The following is a 27,468-nucleotide window of genomic DNA, read 5'->3' as shown; positions in this document are numbered from 1 at the left end:
CATGATATTAACATGACCTCTTACTTCAGTTCAGTTGCGCAGTCGTGTCCAATTCTTTGCAACCCCATGAACTGCAGTACGCCAGGCCTCCCTGTCCATCACCAACTCCCGGAGTCCACCCAAACCCATGTCGACTGAGTCGGTGATGCCATCCAACCATCTCATCCTCTGTCGTCCCCTTCTCCTCCTGCCCTCAATCTTTCCCAGCATCAGGGTCTTTTCCAATAAGTCAGCTCCTCGCATCAGGTAGCCAAAGTATTGGAGTTTCAGCTTTAGCATCTGTCCTTCCAATGAACACCCAGGACTGATCTCCTTTAGGATGGATCTCCTTGCAGTCCCAGGGACTCTCAAGAGTCTTCTCCAACACCACAGTTCAAAAGAATCAATTCTTCAGTGCTCAGCTTTCTCTATAGTCCAACTCTCACATTCATACATGACTACTGGAAAAACCATAGCCTTGACTAGATGGACCTTTGTTGACAAAGTTATATCTCTGCTTTTTAATATGCTGTCTAGGTTGGTCATACTAGGATGTTAGTATTGCTGTTGATCAGTTTTGTTTTTATTATGTTTTAACTAAAGATCATTTGTCTGGGACTGTTAATTCTCTGACACCTTGGCCTCATTTGTCTGGGACTGTTAATTCTCTGACACCTTGGCCCATTAATGGTGACCATCATTGACTAGTCTTTAAACTACCAGCTTCATTTTAATGGAAGAGCACAACTCCTACCACAGCTCAATTAGAAACTGTGATTCAGACATGAGGCCCATGTTGCGGCTTGCTACAACATTTTTTCATTCCCTACCCTGGGACCTGCCTGGTTCTCTGCATTCTTACCCAGTAAATAACTCAGGGATTGGGACCCAACCTCAGAAACCAAATCTCCAACAGAAAGGAGAACACTAGGGAAGGCAGGAAAGAGTGAGCTTTGGACTTCATTAGTCTTCTGGAGATGAGCCTTCTCCTTGACTGATGTGGCTTAATGGATGCCAGCCATTACCATCCTTTGTCCTATCTTGGCTGACATATGCCAGAGGGAGTGCTCTTTAGCATTTGACAAGGTAATGGGATCTTCGCTATTCAGGGACCCAAACCAGCAGTGATGAAGAGGTGAAGAATTTCTTACTTCTCTTTTCGGTCCCTTCTTGCCATGATGCATTGCACATTTACTGAATTTTTATCTACCCTGTCTTATTCTCAGAGGATGCACAGTGGGTTTGGGAAGAGAAGTATTGATGACTAGAGTTGGAAAACAAAGCTTGATTCAAGCCACAAAAGACTTTAGGGTAAAATCTCAGGCCCTCCATGAGATATCAGTATCCCAATGGGTCAAGTGGCTAAGCTGCTATTTTGTGGGTAGTAATCCGGGTCCTATTTGGTTTTCCTCATCCTCACATATGAGATGGAGCGTTTTCTCTTTCTGACTTTGCCATCACAGTGATTTACAATCCTTGGTCTTGAGGTGTAAGGCTTAGAGAATACTTAGCAATATTGGGTGAGTTGGTTCTGGTGAGCGGGAGTCCAAGTATCTTAATAGCTATTGTAAAAACCTGAAACCTTTCTCCCACAAGTGTTTCACTCTGTTCATTTCCTTGGAGGTGAAGATTGAGGAGAAGCGGGAGATGTGTGTCATATATGACCAACCACTAGTCACATGTGGCTATTGAACACTTGCAATGTGTCTGGTGCCACATGTTGAAAGAATAACATTTTGTGTCTTTTTGTAAAATAAGTTGCTTTTTAATATTCTTTTAAAATGTGATGTCTAGAAAATTTTAAGTTGTGTGTGTGGCTCACATCGTATTTCTATTGGACAGTGGTTAGAACCCAAGAAGAGTATGAAGCACAGTGAACTGACCTTGTGTTCTCTGAGTTCTAATAATGTTGGCATTAAAGGGAAAAGCTTCAAGAGCCATAATTTTCATTAAAAAAAGTCTGATTCAGAAGAATTGGCTCATTTTACATGATTGCTTGGACTGGAGAAGAATCTGACATTTGGTATTTTCATAATTGAGAACATAACTTGCTGACTTAAAAAAAAAAATCACAACATTTTGTGCTTGGCCTCAGGTACCAGACTTTGAGCTCTTTGAAAATAGGAATGGTGTCCTTTCCCTTTTACCATCCTGTCCCTCCAAACCACATACTAACTAACACACAGAAGGTAGTTAACCTGGTATTTGGTGAGCGGCAAAATAACTTTCAAAGAAGAGAAAACCTTAGGAAGCTACCCTATATTTATGGTTGGAGGAGAGAAATACCCACCTTTATAAGGCACCCCTTTTTCTTAAGTCAGCCACCAAAAATAAAGAACATTGATCCAAGTGTTTATTTTACTTCTTGATTTAATTACCATTCTCATCAGGTGTTGCTGTCAGCTGTGCATATGATAAAGGATCTTTTCAAAATGCTTAACCTCACCATCCCCCTGGGTGAGGGGAAGACAGGAGAAGATGCTGCTTACACAAATTAATCCTCACCTTGTTCAGATATGAAATCTAAGGGCCTGAAGACTGGATTATTCTTGTTTTTCCTCTTGTTTGATCCTTTTTTTATCACTGCCCATGCTATGGAGGATCTAGAATTAATAATGAAAAATGAGTTTAGGCTTGGACTGTATTAAATCTTCATCTCGTTTTTAGCTTTCATTCTACTTCATGCTAAGCCAGAGCCTCTGTGAACACATGGCTTACAGGCCCTCACTCTTCCATTCCATTCATTCCCTCAGTCTTCCTCCTTCAGTAGACTCCCTGGAGCTGGGTGAAAGAGCAGGCTTTGTGCTATGTTGCTATTTGGCCTGAGCCCTGTGCTGGGAAATTCAGGAGGAGCCTCCATGGTTTTTGATTTTACATTACGCATGGTTCAGACTCCACCTAATCCATGAATCCAGACATAGTTAAGGGCATGTTGCCTTGGTTGCTTAGTTGTGACTACTCTTTGGGAGTCAGTATGGACTGTAACCCACTAGGCTCCTCTGTCCGTGGGATTCTTCAAGCAAGAATACTGGCGTGAGTTGCCATGCCTTCCTCTAGGCCATGTTCGTGCACCAAGGATCGACCCTGGTCTCCTGCATTGCAGGCAGATTCCTTACCGCTTAACCTACCAGGGAAGCCCCTTGGTCAGCAGCGAGACTTATAGAATCTATGATGGCTTTTTTGCTCACTGTTCCTAATAAATTCCTCCGGAAAGAGGTTTTTTGGTTACATACACCTTATTTTTTGAGAATATTAGAAGCTTTGATTCTTCTGTTGAACAGAATGGAAGATAACAGAATTTCTTGCAAGTGCGTATATGGTAATGGTAAATGAGTGGAAAAGTACGGACTTTGCAGTCAGAAGACCCTGTTTACTTCCTAGCTTGCTATTTTCTAGTTGTTAGACTCTAGAAAACTAACATATCATCTCTGAGCATAAATTTCCTCATCGGTTCAAATTGGACATTATCCACTTCACAGGGCTGTCATGTGTTAATAAAGGTGCAGGACTTATTTTTGGAACCAGTCCTTAGACTTGACAAACACTAAATGAATTGGTTTTCTCACACAGGTCTTTGTGATTTTCCTGGTGACAAGCCACTCACCATCTTCCGTCTTCCTTTGGAGGTAGGGGAGGAGGGCATTGGGGTGATGATGTGGTAAAATCCACTTTAACTCTAGCTGTGAGAAAAAGAGCAGAGAACATGCGGTAAGCAATTGCTTCTAAAAAGCTTGGACTAAAAGCACTTGATGGATTTGTGCTGGTTTCCCGGTAGACTCATCTCTGTACTGCCCGCATAGCACAATTAATAGTTATTACTCAAGAAGGAACAAATAAAAAAAGAGAGAGAGCAGGCATAAAAACATCCTTTCATCTTCCTGAAGACAGTCCCCTTTGTCAGGTCCGTGGAGCCATACCTGTGAATCATCCTGGGAAAGCACAGTGTGGGTGACTAGAAGGAAGATCTTGTGGTTCGTTTCTTACCCACTTCCTGGGCTGGGAGCTGTCTATGCTCATCTTTCTTATCTGCTGATGCTTTGTCAATATCCACTACCGTTCACAATGTATCTTCACAAACAGGGGCCTCTTTCTCACATCCTCACTCAAAATACGTTAGTGTGTAGAGAGCCTGTTACTTTCTGGGCAGAAAATGTTGGAAGGCAAAGCAGAATGCAGTTGAGAAGGTAAGCCTGGAGCATGGAAAAGCACTGGAGTAAGTGTGTAGAAACTGGAATGTGAGTTGAGGACAGAAACACTCCAGCCATGCTTGTTTTGTGAGCGAATGAAATGAGTCACAACCCTGCTCCAGACTGGCCACCTGACCTTGGACACTTCACTCTGATACTACTAGAGTCCCTGGATCAAGCTTTGCTACTTGGAGTCTTGAAGTTTAGATTAGAAAAGAACCCTGACTTTGAGGATGAATGCCCCAAATGGGCATCTGATTCTCCTATGGATTTAACTTTGTAGGCAGAATGGAGGTGACAGTCATGGATTGTAGGATGTATTCCCGTGTTTGAATTCAGGTGACACAGGAGTGATTCCGGGCGAGCTGCATAATATCTCTGAGTTTCAGTTTTGTCTTCTGTGAAACAAGAATAGGATTGTTTTCAGTGCAGGATATATAGCACATGGTATAAGGTGCCTGGCCCAGAGTAAGCTCTCAAGGGCTTCCTTGGTGGCTCACATAGTAAGGAATCTGCCTGCAATGCAGGAAACCTGGTTTTGATCCCTGGGTGGGGAAGATCCCCTGGAGGAGGGAATGGCAGCTCACTCTAGTATTCTTGCCTGGAGAGTTCCATGGGCAGTGGAGCCTGGCAGGCTACAGTCCATGGGGTAGCAAAGAGTCAGACATGACTGAATGACTAACACTTTCACTTCCATTGTGTTTACTACTGTTATTTTTGTTATTTATCACCACAATCATTTTCCTTGACCCTATCTTATAGGGATAGACTGTGGCTACAGGAAATACTAGCTGTGAAAGTGCTTTGTGTTAGAAAGATGGAAACTACTATAGAGTGACCAAAGTCATTAAAGAAAGCATGAAATCCATTCCACCACCTTCCTTTTTATTTGTACTCATGGATTGTTTGGCTTCAAGTCTTGGATATTATCTTTTTGGGGGGCTACATCTCTGGGATATTCTTCCCTTTTCTCTATTCTACCTATCATTACCCTAAGACATGTTCACATTGCCTCCTTCTCGACTGGAGTTCCTGTGTCCAGACTCTCCTAGAGCCCTGGTTCTCAAAGTGTGGTTCTCTGAGCAACAGTATCACCATCAAGCCTCTCAGCTTGCTAGACATGAAACATCTTAAGCCCCACCCAGACCTGCTGACTCCTGGGGCACACTCCCTATTCTGTTGCAGGGCCTGTGTCCAACCCCACTCGATACCATCTACCACTTTTGCTCTGAGTATATGTGTGCTTGTCCAGTGTGTGTTCTGCCTCTGGGATGTTTCCTGATTCTGATGGTTCTTACCACCTCTTTTGCAAGAGCTGGTTAAGAGACTGAACATGTACCGTGGAAAAGTATGAGTAGAACAGTGACCCAATCCAAGTCACCATTCATAACCTTGACAGTGGCAATAGAGTCTCTGAAATGGTCTTTATACTGTTATGATTTCCCCTTGTGACCTTTCTCCACACTTGATGAGTGCTTAGTATACATGAGGCATTGCTTATAGTATACTCTAATGGATTCGGTTCAGTTCAGTCGCTCAGTCGTGTCTGACTCTTTGTGACTCCATGAACCACAGCACGCCAGGCCTCCCTGTCCATCACCAGCTCCTGGAGTTTACCCAAACTCATGTCCATTGAGTTGGTGATGCATCCAACCATCTCATCATCTGTTGTTCCCTTCTCCTCCTGCCCCCAATCCCTCCCAGCATCAGGGTCTTTTCCAATGAGTCAGCTCTTCGCATCAGGTGGCCAAAGTATTGGAGTTTCAGCTTCAACATCAGTCCTTCCAATGAACACCCAGGACTGATCTCTAGGGCAATCGAATTATCTCATTCTTTATCTTCCTCTTGTCTTAGGATGTCAGCTCTCTAAACATGGGGACCTTGTCTGTTGCCACTCTATCCCCAGCCTGTGGAAGGTTGCCTGACATAAGAGAGGAACTTGGGGAATGGTTATTTAGGAAATGAATGGGTCCCAGAAGATCATCATTTGAGAACAGACCTACATTCAAGGACAGAAGAGTCTCCTTCCTATTCCAGCTATGTTCCAAGAGAAAATAACCTTACCTGGGTCTTTATCTTTAGTCTAAGAGGTGGAACAAACATTGGAAGGTGATTAGGACTTGCTCTAGTGGCTTTGGATACACATGCAGATCCTGCCTGAGAGAGAGAGAGCCTTGAGTGGTGCCTTAATGAGAACAAGTCTTTTAAAGTCTTAAGTTTGGTGCTTGGCCTGGTTGGAAATACAGGGCCTTCTGACTGCTATTCTTTGTGCTCACGTTGTTGATGTACGTATACGAACCTTTTATTATTATGGACTCAGTCGGCAGTAACCATGGTGAGTAGACCTATCACACAGCATTTTTCTGAGTCAGTTTAAAATGCTGACAATTAAATATACCGTACTCTTTTAAGCAATCCATCAGTCTCCCTTGTTGTCATGGTGACCGGAGTATATTTAGAAATGTGACAAGTACACTGAGTTCAATTGCACTTTTGCCAAAACATAGTTTTGCAGCTAAAATTGAATTTCCTGATTGAAGATCCAAGTGCTGTTAAGGGGGCATGATCATTCCTATACATTATTCTGGAAGCATAACTTACATCATTATATTAAGTCAGCAGTTAAAGTCTTATCAGGCTAGTAAGATATTGACACTAGAAGTTGTTTTACTTAGAGATGATAAAATAAAGTGAAATAAAGATCTATCTTTTTTTACTTTAAAAATGAAATTTGGGCCTCTTCAGTATAACCAGTTTAATGTATTCTTTTATACATTTATAAAAATTTGTAGGTAAATGTGCATACGTCTATTCCTCCAGATTATATTTTTTATTCAAAAAGCTTATTAGGGACTTCTCTGGCAGTCTAGTGGTTAAGACTCCCTGCTTCCACTCATGGGGCAGGGGTTCAATCCATGGTTGGGAAACGAAGATCCTGCATCCCATGTGGCATAGCCAAAAAAAAGAAAGAAAGAAAGAAAAAAACTTATCAAGGACCTCCTCTCTTCTACTTATAATCCATCCTTAGCAACATTAGGACATTTTTTTTCACTTTTGGTCTGACCTCAGATTGACAAGCATCCTTATTTTTCCCCAAACTTACTCCTTTGGGTTTCAAATGGAGTAAAGAGACCTTTTGCTCAAACAAAGGAAAAGTGAAAATCTCTTTTGTCTGGTCAGGAACTTGGTTTGAATCTTCACTCCCCTTGTGTCTTGTCACCACAGTGCTAAGAAGGATGCTGATTATGAGCTGCTTGCTCGTTTGACCACAGATAGTTTAGGGAATTATGCAGTGGCTAGGTCATTATTATAACTCTGATTTCTTTCCTGGTCAAAAACAGATTCTTGTTCTTTTTTATTTTTTTAAAGCAGAATGCTACTGCTGCTGCTAAGTCGCTTCAGTCATGTCCGACTCTGGGTGACCTCGTGAATGGCAGCCCACCAGGTTCCTCTGGCCACAGAGTTCTCTAGGCAAGAATACTGGAGTGGGTTGCCATTTCCTTTTCTATAAAGCAAAATGACATTTTGTTTATTTATTTATTGACTATGCACTGAGGCTTATAGGATCTCAGTTCCCTGAACAAGAATTGAACCCGGGCCACGACAGTGAAAGCCTGGAATCCCAAACACTAGGCAACCAGGGAACTCTCCAGATTCTTGCTCTTGAAGTGACAAACAATTGCTTCTGAATACTTCTGCTTCTGTGTTTCCGTGGAGCTGAATGCTTTGGTAACTGGGGTTGATTTTAAGTCCTTGATAATATACATGTTAAATTTTTTATTTCTTTTATTTTCATACCCTATCAACCCTATCAAACCCTTTCAACCCTATCCCATAGGGTTGCATAGAGTTGGACATGACTGAAGTGACTTAGCATGTTGCACGAATCTCCCCTGAAGGTTTGGAACCAAAGATGATTAGTATGAAGCAGTAGAGGAATAGACATAAATCCCGTCAAGTCCAGTAGTTCAGTCTCAGGACCTATTTACACTATTAAAAATGAGTTTTTATTTATGGGAGTCATAGCTAATGCTGTTCATTACACAGAAATTAAATTAATTACAAAGAAATTAAAGCCAATATTTTAATGAAAATTATTTGTATGAAAATAAGTTTGTTTTCCAAAATAAATGAAAAATTACTGAAAAAATTGGCAACTGGAATCTTTGCATTAAATTTTTTGCAATATGTATTTTGATTAAAATTTTCGAGGAAAATCTTGAAAGAATTTACAGAAAGGGAGTAAAAAAGAGGTAATCATGGATTTTTTTCTTTGATACTACACCAATATATGATGAGTGGTAGTTTCTTAAAGTTTAATTGCAATGTGAAATATGAAATCATATCAATTAACCTTTTTTATAAAACAATCCATTATATTAAAATCTATTGGTCTTATTTTTACTTTTTTAAAAATTTATTTATTTTAATTGGAGGCTAATTTACAATATTGCATTGGTTTTGCCATACCTCAACATGAGTCTGCCACAGGTGTACATGTGTTCCCCATCCTGAACCCCCCTCCCACCTTGCTCCCCATACCATCCCTCTGGGTCATCCCGGTGCACCAGCCTCGAGCATCCTGTATCATGCATTGAACCTGGACTGGCGATTCGCTTCTTATATGATATTATACATGTTTCAATGTCATTCTCCCAAGTCATCCCACCCTCTCCCTCTCCCACAGAGTCCAAAAGACTGTTCTATACATCTGTGTCTCTTTTGTTGTCTCACATACAGAGCTCACATACAGGGTTATCGTTATCATCTTGCTAAATTCCTGATCTTCGCCTATGATTGTGTAACATCATTTATTACTTGTTTCATGGAGTTGTGCATATCTTCCAAATATTGAAATGTTTTGTTCTTTAGCACTTTAAAATAATCACATTCATTAATATCACTGCTGATTTCATCAGCAAGAGTATTTTAAGTATTTCGGTTCAGTTCAGTTCAGTTGCTCATTTGTGTCTGACTCTTTGCAACCTCATGAATCACAACACGCCAGGCCTCCCTGTCCATCACCAACTCCTGGAGTTCACTCAGACTCATGTCCATCGAGTCAGTGATGCCATCCAACCATCTCATCCTCTGTCGTCCCCTTCTCCTCCTGCTCCCAATCCCTCCCAGCATCAGAGTCTTTTCCAATGAGTCAACTCTTCGCATGAGGTGGCCAAAGTACTGGAGTTTCAGCTTCAGAATCATTCCTTCCAATGAACACCCAGGACTGATCTCCTTCATAATGGACTGGTTGGATCTCCTTGCAGTCCAAGGGACTCTCAAGAGTCTTCTCCAACACCACAGTTCAGAAGAATCAATTCTTCAGTGCTCAGCTTTCTTCACAGTCCAACTCTCACATCCATACATGACCACAGGAAAAACCATAGCCTTGACTAGATGGACCTTTGTTGACAAAGTAATGTCTCTGCTTTTGAATATGCTATCCAGGTTGGTCATAACTTTCCTTCCAAGGAGTAAGTGTCTTTTAATTTCATGGCTGCAGTCACCATCTGCAGTGATTTTCTAGCCCCCCAAAATAAAGTCTGACTCTGTTTCCACTGTTTCCCCATCTATTTCCCATGAAGTGATGGGACCAGATGCCATGATCTTCATTTTCTGAATGCTGAGCTTTAAGTCAACTTTTTTACTCTCCTCCTTCACTTTCATCAAGAGGCTCTTTAGTTCTTCTTCACTTTCTGCCATAAGGGTGGTGTCGTCTGCATATCTGAGGTTATTGATATTTCTCCCGGCAATCTTGATTCCAGCTTGTGCTTCTTCCAGCCCAGCGTTCCTCATGATGTACTCTGCATGGAAGTTAAATAAGCAGGGTGACAATATACAGCCTTGACGTACTCCTTTTCCTATTTGGAACCAGTCTGTTGTTCCATGTCCAGTTCTAACTGTTGCTTCCTGACCTGAATATAGTTATTAAGAAGTTGTCAAATGTATAATATAAATAGTAGATCAAGGTTTTCAAAATTCTAATTTTCACTTTAATATTTGAATTTCATCATTGGCAATAAAGCTTGTTAGTTATTTTTCTTGAAATGATGTTTTTTTGGTTTAGTTTTGAGAAAATGTATGACAGGACCAAGTCTGAATGACCGTTCTTTCAAGTAAAAATGGTGTTCCGAGCAAGGAGCCATTACTTCATTTCTCAATTCAAACAATCAAGCACGTGAGTTTCCTGGAGACAACCATTACAGTTTGGAATTTAGCAGAAGTGCTTCATGAATACTTGCTCTGTCTCACACAGAATATTAAAAAGGTGTGTCAGTCTTACAAGGATGATAGAAAAACCTCAGGATTGAAATTTAGTAAAATTAAGGATTTTTGATTCATTAAAGGCAGTATCAAGTAAAGCAATCCCCTTGAAGCCCCTCTTTACTGTGGATGCTTGGTAATGAAAAGTACGGTGACTTTCAGTACCGTTTGGTGACACTTCCTTGATTCATGTTAAAACTCCAATCATTTTAACCCACACATTGCTTTTGTACTAGTGGTATAAATGTATACATAGTGAAAAAGGTTCAAAACATAATAATGAACTTTCAGTCCCTTGGAAGGGTCTGGAGGACCTTTACTTTAGGAATTTAACTCCTAAGTTTATGGATCACACACTGAGAGCCACTGATCTAATTCAGATTTAATCTGGCTAATCAAAGATCTAGTCTTTGCATTTCATGAGAAAGAGGAGCTGGAGAAGACCAACCCAAGACAGCCCCACCAGTTAGTGACAAGAACTCAGTACATTACTCCTTTTTCCTTTTGATTTACTATTTCAGTTTCAGAAATTTCAAGGTAGATGTTTGTGAAGTTCTTTTGTGAATATAATGCTACGAAAGTGAAGTTGCTGAGTCGTGTCCGACTCTTTGCGACCCCATGGACTGCAGCCTCCCAGGCTCCTCTGTCCATGGGATTTTCCAGGCAAGAGTACTGGAGTGGGGTGCCATTGCCTTCTCCAGGGGATCTTCCCGACTAAGGGATTGAACCTAGGTCTCCCGCATTGCAGGCAGATGCTTTACCCTCTAAGCCACCAGGGAAGCCCCCAATGATACCAAAATATATAATTACTGAACATATTTAGGAAGATTTCTGTGTTTTTGCATATTAAACCCTTTACATATTTTCCCTACTCTGTACCACTCACTCTTCTGCTTTTCAGTATTTCATTAGTTACCACCACTGCGTTTGTAATCAGAACATGCTTTGTCTTTGCCAAATGGAGAGGAGGTAAGGGAGCAGTTGGGTGCTTATTCATTTTCTGGTTTAGAATTCCAGTTTATGGGGAAAATAGAATCAGTGAGTGTGCTGAAGCAGCCATTTCTTTCTTCACCTAGATTATCAGTTAAAAGTCATAGGAAAGGAAATTATACAAACAACCATTATCTTTCATATCACAACAAGTCATCTCTTTGGCCAACCAAACTCAACCTTCAATTATCTGTTAAGTTTCTCTCTCCATGCAGGAGGGATGTTGTCCAACAAAATTACTCTTAATTTTGCTTTTGCTTATGTTAATATTTTATGTGATCTGTTTTCTTCCATAAAAATTCATCAGGTTTTGAAATCATCATGAAGGATGCTAAGAGAGGCACTAGAACCAGACCTAGATATTGAGTTTTCTTTTTAATATCTTCCTCTCCTGTTTTACAATAGTTTTGAGGGATGTTGGGGGTTGAAAGCAGTTGCAGTGTATAAAAATGAGTAAATTTGGCAAAATATAAAAAGAGGTTTTCAGACTCTCAAATGTATTGTTCGCTCATCTTCAAATAAGTTGGATATTCTTTTGCAATATGCCATTTTTTCCTATTTCTCATCCAACAGTTGCTCACTTTCCCTTACCTCTGAACTCTGTGAACAGAACTTTGTTTTCTAACCTTCTGATTCTTCCCTCGTGATTCTCATGACCCTAAAGGCTGATCAGATTTGGCCTCATGTCACCCCTGGTGGTGCTAGTGGTAAAGAATCCACCTGCAATGCAGGAGACCTGGGTTCAATCCCTGGGTTGGGAAGATACCACTGGAGGAGGGTGTGGCAGCCCACTCCAGTATTCTTTCCTGGAGAATCCCAGGGACAGAGGAGCCTGGAGGGCTACAGTCCATAGGGTCACAAAGAGTTGGACATAAACCAAGGACTTTGGTAACTCTTTTTTTCTTTCTGCAAAACTCTTGTTTCCTGTCTGTAGTTACCTGAAAACCATTGAGTCTTTTCTGTTTCTTTTTTAGAACTTCTAGTTATGGTTTTTCCTAGCCATGTATTAGGCTCAAAAATTGCCTAGCAACAGTTCTATCTCTTGACAATGTTTTCTGCTTCCTTTTTGGAACCTCTTTAGCTTGGGTCTGTCCTGTGCTTAGTGCATCATAGGAGCTTCATGGATGTATTGAATGGATGTTATTTTTATCCAGAGATCTCTTCTTCAAAGGGCATTCTCCAGATTTTTATCTAGTGATCTGAACTGTTGTTTATCTCTCAGCTAAGTCTCTGAAACCCCAGAGCTTCACTGGCCTGTCTTCTAATGCTGACTCCCTCTCATTAGGATGTCATGCATGCCTTTCCTGGCAGATGGCCACTTAACCTCTACTTGAACACTTCTAATTCTTTGTGAGGCAATTGTTTCTACTACTGAATAGCTTATGTTTAATAATCTCCTTTGCATTGTTCGGAAACTGAATTTTCATAGTTTCAACCCTAATAGTTCTAGCATTGCAGATTTTTCAAAGGTATTATGATTTATACAGGACACATCCTTAGATACCCGAAGATAGCTTTTTATTCCCCATCCATCTTTGTTCCTTCTTCAGTCTTTTTCTTACTGCTTATATCTTGGTCCCTTAAAAGGTTTGGATGCTCGAATTCTTTATGCCTTCCCTATTTCATATTACTTTTTAAATTTCCATCATGCAGTCCAATTCTAAGAGCCTTTTAAATCCCACTTCTCTTTTTTTGTTATGCTGAGAACAGTGTGAGTTTTGGACCCTAAAAGCTGAGATATGAATTCTAATACCATAACTTATTTGGTGTGTGAACTTCATCAGTTACTCACTCCTTCTGAGCATTCCTTTACTCAGATGCAAAATGGATGTATAATGACTTCTAAGAATATTTTTAAGGATTAAGATATGTGAGGTGCTTAGCTTAGTTATTGAAACATAGCATGTTTAATAGATATTCTTTTAACTTGATCAACTTTTAAAAAATCTTTCCTTTTTGGGGGAGGGCTTCCCTTGTGGCTCATCTGGTAAAGAGTCCACCTGCAATGCGGAGGACCTGGGTTCCATCCGTGGGTTGGGAAGATCCCCTGGAGAAGGGAATGGCTACCCACTCCAGTATTCTGGCTGGGAGAATTCCATGGACTATATAGTCCATAGAGTTACAAACAGTTGGACACTACTGAGTAACTTTCATTTCCTTTTTTTTTTAATTGAATTAGAGTTAATTTACAGTATTGTGTTAGTTTCAGATGTGTGCTTATATATATATATAAGTGTATATACGTATATCTCAACTCTTTTGTCTTTGATATTTTTTCCCCTACATATGACTTTTTCTTCATTTTTAGAAATCATTATTTCAAGAATCTCTCCTTTCATAGTCTATGGGAACTTGAATAGATTTTGTATCCTACTGTTGTGTGACTATTGTACAAGTATTAATTATGTTGAGTTGTTTCATAGTGCTTTTCAGGTCCGCTATATCCTTCTCAATATATCTACTATATCTACTTCTCAGTATATTCATTCTATTAATTTTTGAGAGTTTGATATTGAAACTCCAATTAAAAATCTTAATCTACTTAAAAAGAATTAAAATATATAGTGGTACTATATGCAACCTTGTTCTGTATTTTCCAAGTCTCCTGTAGATGTGTTATCATATTTCCATAATTAAAAAATGCTATTACAATAAAAAATAGAATCTCTCCTTCTCCTCTCTCATTCTCCATTTTCCCCTGTTTCGATTTTATTTATATTTATGATCTTAAAAAGAAGTCCCATTATCTTTAGATTTGTTTCCTCCTTTGTTTTTTTAATTTGGTATCACTTAGCATGGTTTTCTGGACAATCATTGTTTTTTTCTAAATTAATTTTCTCAGCTCCTGCCTGCGTTTCTATCCATGTCTTCAGCCTTTACTATTCTTACTGTGAAAAACATTTCTTCACCCCTGTACTGGGTTAATGATGGCTGGGCCATTGCAGGTTACTTAACTCTTCACTGAACCACTCAGTAGCTTCTAGAATCATTTAGTTGAGCAATATACTTTTTTTTACATTAACTGTTCAATTAATTTAAATTCACCCAACACTTACTAACCTCTTGTTATATGGCGTATATTGAGCTTAATGCTATAGGAGTTAGGATGCTAGGACACTTTACAAAGTTTTAAAACACTTTTATCATTTGTTCATTTAATCATTCAGTGAATATTTTCTTGAGTACCTACTAAGGATCAGATTCTGGATTTGGGGTTTGGTTTCATGAAACTGAGTTAGACAGGATTTTTTCTTCAAGACACACAACCGAGGAAAAGTTATAAACCGGTGTGTTAATTTTGTTGTTGTTTAGTTGCTCAGTTGTGTCCCACTCTTGCGATTCCATGGACTATAATCCACCAGGCTCCTCTGTCCGTGAGATTTCACAGCAAGAATACTGGAGTTAGTTGCCTTTTTTTTTTTTTCCCTCCAGGGGATCTCCCCAACCCAGGGATTGAACCTGCATCTCCTGCTTGTCAGGCACATTTTTTTACTGCCGAGCCACCTGGGAAGCCCCGGTGTCAATTTTAGTGATCTATATATGAAATTAGGCTTTATGGTTGTCTTTACAAAGGCTGCTTCATCAGATGCTTTTGGGTCAGGAAAAGCTTTATAGCAAGAGAGACACTTAAAGGCTTGGTAAGCTTAGAGTCCTCTGGAAATATAAGACCTATACTAGGGTTTCATTATGTTTGGTTATAAAGCCACCTTCTAAGTTCTGTGTGTTATCATTGACTTTTCCCCCTCTGCTTCCCAGAATTGCATACGTACAACTTTTGCCTTTTTTTTTTTTCCTGTTTAGTTTAGGGGCCTTAGGTTTGGGACCTAATTACTGCATGAATGCATATTTCTATATTCCAAAGTAGGAATAATGACATAAATACATAAAAATAATCTCATGATGCTAGGACACTTTACAAAGTTTTTATCTATCATTTCATTTACTTCTTAAAGAACAGCTTGCGGGTTTCCTCAGCGAGTATCTTAAACACTGTTACTGATAGATATTAGACAAGAATTAGCACTGAATAATTATGTGTGGAGGATTTGCAAATAATTTTTTCTCTCTTTATTTCAAAGTGATCATGCTGTATTGTCTGATTTTATTTAGATCAGAAACCAGCTTTGCCCATTACCAAATATCTAGGAAAAAAGTCTGTTTTTCACTCTGAGGCTCAGGTTTGTCACTTGCCAAATGGAGATATTGCAACTATTACTAACTATTTCACCCCATTGGATTAGGTGAAGAATAAAATCATTAATTCATGTGAAAGAATAATGTATATATCTGATCACAACTGAAAACACAATAAGTGTACTTTTTGAGTGACCAGATTGTGAACTATTTTGTCAAAGTCAATTCAGCTTAAGTAATTAATTTTCACTTGTTCCTTAAACTTCCTGAGGCAGCTGCATGTCTTGCATGCTCAGTTGTTTAATCTTGTCCGATTGTTTGCCACCCCGTGGGCTGTAGGCCGCCAGGCTCCTCTGTCCATGGGGTTATCCTGGCAAGAATACTGGAATGGGTTGCCGTTTCCTCCTCTAAGCTATACGTCTTCCTTACGTCCGTTTACCCAGTAGTGATTGCAGCTAAGTGCTGTGTGTTCAATAAACACTTGTTGATTGGATTTTTTTAAAGTACTGGTCTTCTGAACTCCAGTGCTGGAAATTTGTGAGCTACTTACATTTTTGCTTTGGATTCCTAAAGCCTCTGATTTAATTTCTAGATTATAAGTTTTCTGTTGATAGAACCCTTATAAATATCACATGAAGAAGATGAGCATTACCTTTAGACCAAAGCAATTTACTTTTTAAAAATCTGATTAATTTCAACACAATCAGCCAGGATGTCAGAAGATCTCAGTGTCTTTGATAGATGCTGACAGCTGAGGAAATTAAAATCAGGGAGGGAAGCAATTAAATACTGGCAAACATTACTTTAATGAGACAACCAAATTGTTCATAAGCCACAGAGTACGTTGTATTCTTGATAAGTGTCTTAGGGTATCATTTAAAAATGTTCTTCATGTGGGATTTGATGTTGGAAGTGGAGGACATTCCATGTTTGTCATTTAATACCTTTGGCCTGATCTCACATTTCGTTTACTTTTGGGGTCAGACTTCCTAATAATCGTGTTTAAGATTATGATGTTGTTTAATTTATAAGTTATCATTTCACCACCACTTTTATCAATTCGTAAAACTTACTGAAATGCACAAAGTCTAGACAAAATAATGTTTGGCTTTTCCACAGTGGTTTAGGGATAGCAATGGTCAAGATTCGTAGAAAAAGAAACAGAAAAATGTATATCTCATAAAACTTCTAATCGAAAAGGTTTGGGAATTGTAGCACTAAAACCAGAATCAAGGTCCTCAATTCCCAGTCTACTGTTCTTTTTAAGATAGCACCCCTTGTTTGGAATAAACGTCTGGCATTACAGGACTGAAGACTTACTTCAGTTTATTTGCTTAGAGCATTTTTATAAGGCTCTGTCAACTGCTTATTTGTATTACAGCACTTGTAAAATATCAAATATTAAGGGGCATCTACACATTGGCCTTAGTGATTCTCATGCCAGTTTGTTGGAATTTTTCTTCATAATGTCAAGATCATCACCTAGAGTTATGTTGTCTAAAATTGTTCAGGGGTGGAGTGGTCGATCCAGAGGCTACCATGGTTGTTGGAAAAACCTGTTTATATCTCTTCTCTCTTCATTTCTCCTGACCTCCCATTCCTCTCTTCTTTTTTCCTTATTCTTCATCATTTTTCTTTCCATTCACTTTTTATCCACCCCCCCCCCCCCCGCTTTGGCTCCATTGTTCTCTCCAGTTTCTCCCCCAAATACAGTAGAAATGATCAATTATTTTATACTAGCCCCAGCTCTAGGTTTGTTGATTCTTATTTTGCTTTGATCCTAAGAAGATCATGGCATCTGGTCCCATCACTTCATGGAAACAGTGGAAACAGTGTCAGACTTTATTTTGGGGGGCTCTAAAATCACTGCAGATGGTGACTGCAGCCATGAAATTAAAAGATGCTTACTCCTTGGAAGGAAAGTTATGACCAACCTAGATATCATGTTGAAAAGCAGAGACATTACTTTGCCAACAAAAGTCCATCTAGTCAAGGCTATGGTTTTTCCAGTGGTCATGTATGGATGTGAGAGTTGGACTGTGAAGAAAGCTGAGCACTGAAGAATTGATGCTTTTGAACTGTGGTGTTGGAGAAGACTCTTGAGAGTCCCTTGGACTGCAAGGAGATCCAACCAGTCCATTCTGAAGGAGATCAACCCTGGGATTTCTTTGGAAGGAATGATGCTAAAGCTGAAACTCCAGTACTTTGGCCACCTCATGGGAAGAGTTGACTCATTGGAAAAGACTCTGATGCTGGGAGGGATTGGGGGCAGGAGGAGAAGGGGATGACCGAGGATGAGATGGCTGGATGGCATCACCGACTCGATGGACGTGAGTTTGAGTGAACTTCGGGAATTGGTGATGGACAGGGAGGCCTGGCATGCTGCGATTCATGGGGTCACAAAGAGTCAGACATGACTGAAGGACTGAACTGAACTGAACTGAATGTGTTAAAGTTTTATAAGTTAGAGGTTGATCATATAAGGTTTTTGTTTCTGTTGAAATTGCTTCTGGAAATGAGAAGGGTTTTTTTGAGAGTGATGGGATGGGTGATTTGACAAAGATGCAGCCTTGCCAGGTTTTGGGTCAGCAGTCATAAGGTCCACAGAGGCAGCCAAGGATAACTGACTTCACTACTAAGATGCTAGCACTGGATTCGTCACTTGTCTCAGATGTCTTTATGGGTCTGGAGGAGAACTCCTCTGCATCAGAAAATACTCGACTTACTGAGGACACGTGCCACTCAAACCGTGTGAGAAGAGGCTGGTGAACTTCTTAGCTAGAAGGTTTCAGCTCTTCTACAGTGTGAGATGAAACTTCCTGATGCAGACCCCTTTACGAAAATTTAGTGGTACAGCCTTGTATTGTTTCTGTGGCTTGTGTTTCGATAGCTTGCCCAAGGATGTCGCATCTCTGAAACTTCACTGGGGAGAGCTGAGAAAGTGTTGATGGTAACCCTGCATCGAACACTCCCTCAGCTTAGTAATGTGTCACCTTCTGGTTAGACCACAGATGTGAAGTCTCTCTCCTTTCACTTGCTAGTGAAGCAGGACTCAGTACTAAATGTGCCTTGGCCCCTTGACAATAGACTTTTACAGGTTATATGCCATTTTCCCTTTCCTTCCAAATAGAATGCTCCCAAATGGGAGGCTGCATCGTGTAGTAGAAGCCTCCTTACTCGTTTGGGGATCAAGATACAAGGTTAAACTTTTATATGTTTCATATTAACCATGTGATGTTTGAAGTTTGGCTTCCTGATCAGTAAAATTGGGGTAATACGGTTTCACTGGGGTTATTATGTCAAGGATGATTTAAGATAACATGATCATGAAATATTTTTCAAACCTTAAACTATAGTATTACAGATGATTAATATTTTTTATTTTGGTGGCATATGGCAAGAATTTCTTGCAGAATATAGTATCAACCGTGCTGTATTCCTAATCATCTGATTTAAGCCCCTATATGAAAATGGGATATATTAATAAAACTTCAGAGAGATCTTTGAAAGTGAAGTGAAGTTGCTCAGTCATGTCCGACTCTTTGCGACCCCATGGACACCAGGCTCCTCCGTCCATGGGATTTTCTAGACAAGAGTACTGGAGTGGGTTGCCATTTCCTTCTCCGGGGAATCTTCTTGACCCAGGGATCGAGCCCAGGTCTCCCACATTGTAGACAGACACTTTACCGTCTGAGCCACCAGGGAAGTCCTGAGAGATCTTTACTTCTCAACAAATCTATCCCTGTGTTAAAACTGACCCCTTGTTCTTGCGCTCCTATTGGAAGCTCCATTTCTCTGAACCTGAAGCATGATACAGGCACAGGCTTTAGACTGACCTGTGATAAATCTGCAGGCTTTCCCCTAAAGCAGTTTCTTTTGCTTTTTGGGTTGAGGGGATACATGATTCTTCAATTCTGAGGCTTTGTCACGTGGAACAAAAGTTCTTTGTGATGCTGGTAGGTGAAGTCATGTAGATTGACACAGATAAATACTATGGTATTTTAAAACTAGAGACATGAATCAAGGAAATACCCAACCCAGAGATACCCTCTTTTTTTGTGTGCTTAGAACATTATTCTTTGATCATATAAGCATGGGCTTATAGGAAGGAATTTTTGTATACCATTTTGTTGACCACCACATCAATGCTTATAGATATGAAATAATGGAGGAAAATCTTCCCCCCAAAAGTTTAACTCATCTTTGGCTAGGAAGTGGGTATTGTATGTCTCATTTACATATAAGGAAATTGACACTTGGGGGTTTAAGTAACTTGCCTAAGGCCATTGGTAAGAGGTAGACAGATCTAAATCCTGACTGGCTCTAAATCCTATGTGTTTTTCCCACTTCCTCATGTCAATCAAATAACTGGTTTTATATCATTTCCTCCTTCATGAAGTCTGGTGGATCAAGTCAATGAGTTGTCTGTCCTCATATTTTCCCTACCTAATATTCTGGATGTAAAGGAAAGCCCACTGGATGAGCAGGCAGAGCTCAGAGGGTACAAACTCTCATCTTGCCATGTATTGTACTGTGCAGTCTTGGGCAAGTTACCTACATTTTTTGAACTTCAGTTTTTGCATCTGTAAAATGAGGAAAATAATATCCATTCACATTTTTGAATTTATCCATGATAGAGATGTTGGTTCCTTTCTCATCCTTATCCTCTGTGAGCTTTTGTTTCCTCACCTCTAAAGTGGTAGAATAATCTCTTCCTCTCTTCCTGCTTCTTTACCAGGTTGACATGGACTGAAATGAGATAATGAATGTGAAAGTGTTTTGTGAAACGAGAAACTGCCGTATAGATAGAAGAGTTTATGATTATTAATGAATAAATAGAGCTTGCAAGCTAAGTGTAACTTTTCCCTGTTTTGTTTACAGACACTAGCACTGCAGTTTGCTGGCCCTTGTGTCCACTGATCATTCTAAGAACGAGCTGTCCAAGGTAAGAGGGGCTTGGTGTCATCACATTTATGAAATGCTAATAGGCACCTTAACCAATAGTGTTTAAGGTAGATTTCACTCCCAACAGAAGAAATATGAAGGCATTCCAGGAACACCAAAACCCGAAAAATGGCCAAGGCGGTGAAGCGCTTCCCCTTTTATGTTTCCTTGATTTGATTTCCTTTTAATTCCAGCTTTTTAAAGCTTCATACCTGAAGCAGAGAAGTATCTGGTAACATGGAAGTACTGAAGTGTCTAGAGTATGCCATGTCCAAGGATGTTCTTATCTAGTGCCTTCTTATATCTGCAGCTAGTATGTAGCAGGAGAGCTTTCTCCAGTTTCCTGGTCATTGATGGGGTGCATTTTTTACTACACTATGCTGCCACTGTTACCTGGCTCTGAAGGAGTCAAACTACTGGTCGGGTCTGTCACTACCTCTTCAGTTCAGTTCAGTCGCTCAGTCGTGTCCGACTCTGTGACCCCATGAATTGCAGCACGCCAGGCCTCCCTGTCCATCACCAACTCCCGGAGTTCATTCAGACCCACGTCCATTGAGTCAGTGATGCCATCCAGCCATCTCATCCTCTGTCATCCCCTTCTCCTCCTGCCCTCAATCCCTCCCAGCATCAGAGTCTTTTCCAATGAGTCAACTGTTCACATGAGGTGGCCAAAGTATTGGAGTTTCAGCTTGAGCATCATTCCTTCCAAAGAAAATCCAGGGCTGATCTCCTTCCGAATGGACTAGTTGGATCTCTTTGCATTCCAAGGGATTCTCAAGAGTCTTCTCCAACATCAGAGTTCAAAAGCATCAATTCTTTGGCACTCAGCTTTCTTCACAGTCCAACTCTCACATCCATACATGACCACTGGAAAAACCATAGCCTTGACTAGACGGACCTTTGTTGACAAAGTAATGTCTCTGCTTTTCAACATGCTATCTAGGTTGGTGATAACTTTTCTTCCAAGGAGTAAGCATCTTTTAATTTCATGGCTGCAGTCACCATCTGCAGTGATTTTGGAGCCCCCAAAATAAAGTCTGACACTGTTTCCACTGTTTCCCCATCTATTGCTCATGAAGTGATGGGACTAGATGCCATGATCTTTGTTTTCTGAATGCTGAGCTTTAAGCCAACTTTTTCACTCTTCACTTTCACTTTCATCAAGAGGCTTTTTAGTTCTTCTTCACTTTCTGCCATATTACGTGCTCCCAAAACATCTCTAAAGGACATAATCTAAGGCTATCACAACAACAAAACCCTGAAAAATACAGGAAATGAGTTAGTCTTTTGAAACCCAGGACCTGTGGTACCTGCATTCCACTCTTTTGGGGAACCAGTGTAAATGAATTAGAACTTTGGCAGAAGATTTCATTCTTCTTGAGTTTGTCAAGAAAATGGAGACCAGTTTAAAATAAAAAATAAGAAAACATAAAATTTGTTTTAGGTGTTTAAGAAAGCATAAAAATGTTTAAATTTGCAAGATGTGTGTTTTCTTCTGCAGATAACCAGTTGATATCTGTACTTCCCAGCTAACTCTGCTGTGTTCTCTGTAATCTTCTGGAAATCTTAGCCAAAAAGAGGCGAAGTAGTCGCTATGGTGTTCCTAACTGCAGGCCCTATAGGATAGCACCTTGGGAGAAGACTTGATATCAGTATTTAATGTTCTGTAAACATTTCTCCAGAAGAATATTTTGATTATCTCTTTGGTATTTTCTTTACATGATCTTGAACATATTTTTTTTTTTCAGTTTGTTGGAGTCTAGTTGATTTATAATATTCTGTTAGTTTCAAGTGTACAGCCAAGTGAATAAATTATACATACACATATATCTGTTCTTTTTTAGATTCTCTTACTGTATAGGCCATTGCAGAGTGCTGAGTAGAATTCCCTGTGCTATACAGTAGGTCCTTATTAGTTATCTATTTTATAGATAGTAATTTAAACGTAATTTTAATTACACAGGCCTTTGAGCAAATTGAGGTTTGTTGGTACCGGCTCATATGTGCAGGAGTTGCAATTTAGAAATGAGTGAAAATTTTGGTGTCACATTAATATGGTTTTCAAAACTAACACTCATCATATATGTCGAATAAGAAGACATCATGTATGAGCAAGGCCAGTGAGGGAATGTATAGACTGTGAAACTCTTCTATGAGCAGATCAGGCCTATATGCCATTTGTGATATTTAGATTTTATACTCGTTTCTATAAGAAAGTTACTAAAAAAAAAAAAAAAGATGGTAGCCAAAAATATAGGAATGGCTCCTGCCCATCTTTTTGTTCCTCTCTAGTACATAAAATGCCCCTGCAAAAAATCCTTTCTTATATACTTCATATATTTTCAGGGATAACACATCAGAAAAGAATGTACTGTAGACAGGTGATAGCATAAGTTTCGGTAGCTCTGTTAGGCAGAGATCTGTTTGTTCATTTAGTAGCTACAGTTTTTATATTAACTTTCCTCCAAATGCAAATTGTTAAATATTAATAAAATACTTTTTGAAAAGTGGTTAACTATGCCCCTGCTTCCCCAGTGAAACCCACTTGAATGTACAAAGAAGAGTTTAAGCAAGGCTGGAAAGGTTATGAAAAACTGCTCTTTAGAAAGGAATTTTGTATATATTTATCTATCATCTATGTATTATCTATCATCTATCTATTATCAGTCATCCATTATCCATCTATCTATCTATTCCTCTATCGTTTAAAATTATATAAGTGGATTTGGTGTGAGGAAAGAAGGATAAAAACTTCTCAATAGCCTTTGGATGATAGAGAAGTAAATATTCTGAGAGCATACTACAAACATTTAAAATAATCTTATGGTAATAATTGATGTCAGTGTCAGTAATGAAGAAAGAATAACAGTTTAAATAAATAATTAGGCTTGACGGTAGCTGTGTCAACAGGTACCCACTTAATGAGTGTAATCATTGTTTTTCTCGGCTTTCAACGTTGATCCACTGACTGCGGTGTGTTCCCTGTCCCACTTCCAAACCAAGTCTATTTAAAGCTGTACTTCATGGAATCTGAAACTGTATACCCTGTTTACTATTTAGAGCTGATACCCAATGTTCTTTAACAGGGAAGATCTTACTTGAGTAAGAACAAGCTTCTGGCCTTTGGTAGACCGTTGATTATCCTTGTTTTCCATGGAGTGATTCATTAGCGAGGATGAATAATGCCCAATTAATTCTCACAGACTTGTCTCTATTGCTAGAGTGAATTGGTTATTATAATTTGATGGAAACAGCTCTAGTCTGCCTTAAATCAAATAAATCAGCTGTTGTTATTTGAGGTAGAGTTAGAGACAGTAGTTATAAGTGAAATTATGTTCTTAGTTACCTGAATAGAATCTCATTGTTTGCAGGAGTGAAGTAATGCATTATGGGTTATGTTCTATGAACCAGGTGGCATGAAAATCTATTTGTACTCCCAGCTCTGACTGTGTCATCTTGGGCAAGTCATTTTCCCTCTTTGGGGTCTCTTTCAGCATCTGACAATAGGTAGAGTTAGACCAGTTGGTCATGGTGTTATTTCTAGTCAAATGTCCTAATGGTAATTGCTATGATTTTATTTCTTGGTCAGTTCCTTTTTCCTCCTGCTGCTACTTTTCCAAAGTCATAGAGAGTCTAGTGTGAAAATTGTTTTTTTACCTTAATTCTTCTACATGCCTGAAAGACAGTTAATGATTTGAGTTTTAGATTGGACAGTGATTGAACATTTATGCATTGGGTGTGTCTCCCCTAGCAACATTCATTTTCTAGTTAGAAATCAAAAAAGTCCATTCTCCTCTATGTTTTTCTGCTCCATAGTCTCGGTCTCAGTTTTAGAGGCTGTGGTAAACTTCTCAACTAGCCATATAAAGAGGTTCCTCTTCTGTTGTTTGACTTTTCTGGGATTGAGTCAGTGACCTGTAAGGAGAGGTCAGAATATCAAAGACAGAGGGCGCATTGAGAACCAATCGAGACAAAATTTTACAGATGAATTTATTTGCAAAGAAGAAATGGAGACACAGATGTAGAGAACAGACATACAGATACCAAGTCGGGGAGATGGGATGGGATGACTTGGGAGGTTAGGACTGTCATAGATACACTACTGTGTATAAAATAGATTACTAATGAGAACCTACTGTTCAGCACAGGAGCTCTACTCATTGCTCTAAGTGAGAAGGATATCTAAAACGGAGGGGCTGTATGTATATGTAGAACTGATTCGTTTTGCTGTACAACAGAAAGTAACACAACGTTGTAAAGCAACTATACTTCAATAATAAAAACTTAAAGAAAACAAAGCAATTTAGCCAAATCCTTTCATTTCAGAGATGGACATTTTGGGCTCAGGGAGGGAATCTGATTTGTCTACGGTGTTGGTGGCAGATCCTGGGCTAGAATTCTGACTCCTTAGTTGCTGTTTTAGGAGAGGAATCACTAGATGTGAAATGTCCTTTCTCTTCCCAACATTTAAAAGGACATTATCTGAAAAAAAAAAAAAAAAGGACATTACCTTTCAGGCAAAACCAATCACATTGCCAGCTCAGGGATGTGAGATGCCCTTCAAATATGTGGATGGCATACTGTTTCGTTCATTCCGTGAAGCATGGGATAGATGATTCTGGCTGCCTCTGCTCTCTGTGTTTGTTATTAGTCTGTGGTTCCCTGCAGTTCTTCTTGACCCTGACATCACCACTGTTCCCTCCTGTCCTTTTCTAATCCAGTGAATTATAGGATGCGTTCCTAACTGGCTGTGTACTGTGCATAGTTGGGAACATTAATAAAGAGCAGACAGATGCAAGATTAATATGCAGGAGGACAGGAGAGTAATAGGCAACACAGTGAAATCTAGGTCAAGGCCTGCGGTTCCCAGTTGCTGTGCTGCATAAGATTAATAGCAACATCTCTCATCCTTTCAGACCTTCTTTCTGCCCTGCTCTTGTGGGACTGGGCTGGGACTGAGGAACAGCTGGAATGATCTTTTCCAAAACCAAACTAATGTTTTCATGAGATTTCCAGGTCCAGAGAAGAGAGCAATAATTATCCATCAGCTGGAAGATAACTTAGAGGCAACTGGGTCTAAACACTTACCTTGTACTTCATAATACTGATGTACATAGTGTAGAAATCATTTTACTGGGTCTGAGGTTTAAATCCTGGCTTTACCTTATTTTCTGTGACTTTGGTGAAGGCATGACCTTCCTGCCTCTGAACCTCAGTTTCTCCGTCTGTGAGATGGGAAGAGGAGGAGGAGGGTGAAATAGAGCATGTCAAAGGTTTCCAGAATCGTGATCCTGAGTCTCTGACTTGCCTAAGGTCCTGTAGCAAGATTTTAGCCAAGCTGAATCTTAGATTCAGAGCTCCTTTCTCTGGTTTGGAGTGTTCATCATGAATACTTCCACCGCCCATACTTTCTAAACCGCATGCTCGTATCTTTCAGCCTTGTTTTATTAAGTAAACTTTTTCTCTCTCCATTGGCAGATCCCTCTGTCAAGGGACTTGCCTAAGGCAGTCATTAATTTGTGTGTGTATGTTTAGTGGTAAGGGAGAGGATTGTGGAAGATTTGGAAGCTATGAAATAATTAGAAAATACACATCTGTATAGAATGTTGTCTACAATTTCATGAGGTTTGTAAACTCTCTAAAGGCCATACCTAGGTTCTAGGTTAAACAAAAGATGTTTTTCAGTGTGGGAAGTCTGAGATGACATTTTGATAACACACGTTTCCTTTGCTGTTGGATTTCTCCCACAATTCACTTCTTGTTTTGCTCTGAGTGTCGGACTCATTTATGAGTGTGACTCTGGGCATTTGTATGTTTCAAACTGTTGAGTGATGTTTTAATATTCAATTCATTTATTTACTCTATCACTCAAATGTATGTTTAACCCAAAATCTGCTAATTGCTATCAATTTCAATACATCAGTTCACTGAATCTCATAAAATAAAACAATATTTTTCCCACTTTTCATATGTGGAAACTGAGCCCAGAGAGGTTGAGTAGTTTGCCTAATGTCATATAGCAAATGAATGCAAAGTCTGGAATCAAATCTAGGTCTGTTTGAAAATATGTGACTGCATCTAGAGACAACAGGCTTCCCAGGTGGAGCTAGTGGTAAGGAACCTGCCTGCCAATGCAGGAGACATAAGAGATGTGGGTTCCATCCCTGGGTTGGGAAGATCGCCTGGAGAGGGGCATGGCAACCTACTCAGTATTCTCGCTTGGAGAATCCTATGGACAGAGAAGCCTAGCAGGCTAGGGTCCACAGGGTCACAAAGAGTCAGACATGACTGAAGTGACTTAGCATGCACGCATGCAAGAGATAACAATGAATGTCATAGGGGCAATGAAACTATTCTATAACCTATAGAAATTCCTAGTAAAAAATAATCAGTGGGCCCCTGAGGAGTACAGTGAATGTGTGTTCTGGGAGTTTAAGAGGGATAAGCTCATATATCCTGAATCTTTTACATGATAATTCATTAATTAAATGCTCTTCTCGTATCTTAAGGCAGGATAAGAAGAGTTGGGCAGTTGTCTAAACTGCATTATAAATAACTCACGTTTTCTCTTTCCTTGCATACTTCGATCAGGTTAGTGGTCTGAGAGTCTCCAGTTTCGTAAGTGAATGCAGGAGGAGGTGGTGATTATAGAGTCATAGAGCCCTGATCACACTGCAAGCTATCAACTGAATTGGAATTTCAATGCTTTGGGGAATCCGTTTGTTGTTCTCTCCCTGTTATATTGAGCGTGGGATTTTTACCAGAGATAGACTTCTGGCCGTGCACAGATCAGCACAAATGCAGATGTGAGCAGCGAGAATTTGGATCATGCCAAGAGGTAATGACTGCCACATGTGTGAAGCTAATCTCAGTGCCTGGTGACCCACTGTGAGTCTGTGTGGGAGCCCTGAGAATGAAGGCTAGTGTTAGACATGGAAGAGGCCTTGGAGGTTGTCAGAGGCAACACCTT

General features: G+C 39.8%; 1 protein-coding gene across 7 annotated transcripts in view; it reads left to right on the top strand.

Moving 5' to 3' along the window:
- Positions 1 to 27,468, top strand: part of LPP (LIM domain containing preferred translocation partner in lipoma) — a 739,124-nt gene that overhangs the window by 161,238 nt on the left and 550,418 nt on the right. For 6 of the 7 annotated variants that reach the window (XM_018046708.1, XM_018046713.1, XM_018046723.1 and 3 more), the window contains one exon: positions 20,436 to 20,499. The exons of the other annotated variant lie outside the window; for it this stretch is intronic. The gene's annotated coding sequence lies outside the window, so the exon portion shown is untranslated. The remainder of the gene's footprint in view (positions 1 to 20,435; positions 20,500 to 27,468) is intronic. 7 annotated transcript variants of the gene reach the window in all.

Source organism: Capra hircus, chromosome 1 (genome assembly GCF_001704415.2).
Source record: "Capra hircus breed San Clemente chromosome 1, ASM170441v1, whole genome shotgun sequence".
In the NCBI taxonomy this organism is placed as follows: Eukaryota; Metazoa; Chordata; class Mammalia; order Artiodactyla; family Bovidae; genus Capra; species Capra hircus.
The sequence above is the reverse complement of the archived record's forward strand: the minus strand, read 5'-3'. Positions and strand labels throughout refer to the sequence as shown.